This window comes from Phalaenopsis equestris, unplaced genomic scaffold (assembly GCF_001263595.1).
Source record: "Phalaenopsis equestris unplaced genomic scaffold, ASM126359v1 Scaffold000418, whole genome shotgun sequence".
NCBI lineage: Eukaryota > Viridiplantae > Streptophyta > Magnoliopsida > Asparagales > Orchidaceae > Phalaenopsis > Phalaenopsis equestris.
Window position 1 is genome coordinate 333,228 of NW_018164859.1, and position 3,400 is coordinate 336,627.

The following is a 3,400-nucleotide window of genomic DNA, read 5'->3' on the forward strand; positions in this document are numbered from 1 at the left end:
CATCAAATATTGCAATGGATTAACTTTCGAGATTAGGGTGATCTTATGAGAAAGCATGTAATGTCTAAGCTTTTGGGCGGCACAAATTAACACCAGACAATGCTTCTCAATAGGTGGATACCTTATCTCCATTGGTATTAGGCGGCGACTCAAATAGTAGAGTGCATTTCCCTTACCCTCATCATTTACTTGGGCTAAGAGAGCTCCAAGAGAGTCATCTAAAGCTGCGGTAAAAAGTATCAACGGTTTCCTTGGGATAGGGGCTGCCAAAATAGGAGGTGTCATTAAATATCACTTAACGTCCTCAAAGGCCCACTAGCATTTCTCTTCCCAAATGAATTTGGCATTCTTTTTAATTAATGCCGAGAAAGACTGACACCTACTTGAGAGATTAGAAATAAAGCGTCTCAGATATGCCAACTTCCCCTGGAAGGAACGTAGTTGTTTCAAGGTTTTAAAAGGAAGTATTTCTAAGATAGCTTTAATTTTATCCGGGTCGATCTCGATTCCCCGATGACGGACAACGAATCTTAGAAATTTCCCGGAGGTAACGCGGAAGGCGCACTTTAAGGGATTCATTTTAAGGTCATATCATCGTAATCATTCAAAAATGATTCTCAAATCGTACAAATGGTCTATTTTTTGTTTACTTTTAATGACCAAATCATCCACGTAACATTCTACTTGGTTGTGAATGAGATTGTCAAAAATCTTCATCATTGCACGTTGGTAGGTTGCTCCGGCATTCGTTAGGCCAAATGACATCACTGTGTAGCAAAAAATTCCAATCGAAGTTTTGAAGGCTGTAAGTGCTGCATCCTCGGGAGCCATCTTGATTTGGTTGTACCCCAACGATCTATCCATGAAGGAGAAAATTTTGTGTGTTGAAGCAATAGTCATTGCACGTTGGTAGGTTGCTCCGGCGTTCGTTAGGCCAAATGACATCACTGTGTAACAAAAAATTCCAATCAAAGTTTTGAAGGCTGTAAGTGCTGCATCCTCGGGAGCCATCTTGATTTGGTTGTACCCCGACGATCTATCCATGAAGGAGAAAATTTTGTGTGTTGAAGCAATATCCACCATCATTTCTGGTATTGGTAGCGGAAACTCGTCTTTTAGATATGCCTTTTTCAAATCCGTGAAGTCTACACAAACACGGATCTATCTATTTTTCTTCTTAACATGCACAATGTTAGCCAACCATGTGGGATATTGCTCTTCTTTTACGAAGTTGGCGTCTATTAATTTCTTCACCTCAGCCATGACTTGCTGTTCTATCTTTCTATCTCGAGGCGCATCCTCCTGGGAGCTTGTTTTATCGGGGTTATATTCTTGTCCACCCCGAGTTTATGAACTACAACCTCTCCTGACAGTCCTAGCATTTCTTCATAGCTCCATGCGAAGCAATCTTTGAATTATGTTAATAGTTTGATCAATTCTGAAGGTTCTTCATCATTGAGTAGGGAACTTATAAATGTGGGTCGGGGTTGCTCTTCAGTCCCGAGGTTAATCTCTTTTAATTCATTAACTGTGGATTTAATTTCTTCCTCAAATTCTAGAGCATCTTCTATTAGTTGATCAGTCGAGTCATTCCTTATAACGAGGCAATCCTCTTCTGACTCACTAGTAACAACCATGCAAAATTTAGAATCATCGACTGGTCCAATCGTACCAAATTTGAAACCCTCTTTTGAGTTTGGAGTTTGACTTTTAACATTCTATAATTTTTCAAAAAGTTGAAACTTATCTTTTGGCATTTGTTTTGGCAAGTGTCCTTGTTGAATTAACTTTTGTACATAAGGTGAAAAATAACCAACAGGTAATACCATTAACTCATTAGGATCATCATCCAAGTTTACATGTTTTTCAAGATCAATAGAGGTAGAGGCACGATAAAATTTGATCAGCTTTGAATCAACACTATGGACTTCCTTGACCTCTAAACTCTTGATCTTTTGAGGGAGAATTGGAGTAAGGGTCATAGCATTCACATAGTGGTTTATCCGATCATACATTGTTTCATATTCATTTTTCTCTGTATCTTCCAAGGATATATCGTACTGAAGTTTCTTCTATTTTGTCATCATTATTTCATCTTCAGAACTGGAACTGTCTCCATTACCAATATTGATAGTTGGCCTAGTTTGTTCCATAATTAAGTTTGTTCTCCCTCATCCACATCCCCGGCCTCGACCTCAGGTGCGAGAACTAAAAGAACCTCCACCAACTTGTTATAAAAGAGTGGTGGAAGATCGCTGAAGCGAAGTTAAATGGCATCCATTTTGTAATTTTCTTGAATTCTCATCTTTATTCGCAACAATTTCATGAGAGAAGACAGTTTTCTTTGGAGGCGCGTAGTAGGCAGCATCTTCATAAATACCAACTTCATGCACTGAGAATGGTTGTAAGTCTCCTTTGATGCAATTTTCTTGACAATCTTTACAGTATTTGATGCACTAATGTAGGGACGATGGAACCATGTTGTGTTCATGAATCCATGGTTGACCTAATAGAGCGTTAAAAGAGGTCTCGGCGTTGATGATATGAAATTTATGAAATTTAGCGGTTTTTACGAGTTCTCCAACCTTCATAAGTAATGTAATCAATCCAAGGGCTCTCTCTCCCTGTTGGTTGAATCCTCTTAGCATCGGCCGAAAGTTCTTGAGCTTCGAAGTCCAAATAGGACAATTTTCGTAGACTCTTCAAGTTGAGGGATGCTCCAGGATTTACCAAAACTCTGGACAATACAAATCTGCCGATGTTGATTGAGATGTAGAGTGGACGATTGTGGTTGGGGGTACTGAGCAGCAAGTCTTCATCTGTGTAGGTTACCTCAGGCTGTTCTTTCAACGAACAAACTTTATATGAGGATGTGCTGGCCAACTGAGCTAAGAAAATCTCTGGGTCAAGCAAAGCTGTAACCAGAGACTCTCTCATTTCCTTTGACAGGATCAGAGCATCGTAGATGCTTAATCGGGCAGACATGTGCTAGCACGTTGTAATCCACTTTATTTGTTCCTGTGGCTTTATCTTGACCATGTTGTTTTTCCACTGATGGAGGTGGAGGGGACTCTTCTCGGGTTATTATTTGTTTTCCTTTATCTGTTGTATCTATTTTTGGTGGTAACATTTTTCCTCTCCTTAAGTTAACTTTTATAATTTCTTCATCCTGAGATATCGCTGTTGAATCTTCCGGTACTCCCTCTTTATTAGAGAGATCTAGGTTGATGGTAAACGGTGCACCGTGGGGCTTGAGTATTGATTCCTCGCTCCCGATGCCGTCGTAAGCGGTGTCATCGATGTCTTCTTTGGTTTTGACAATGAGTTCACCGAACTCAAGTAGAATTTGAGGATTATCTTGGGGATCGAGATCGAAGTTAGATTGGTCATAATCAGTTAC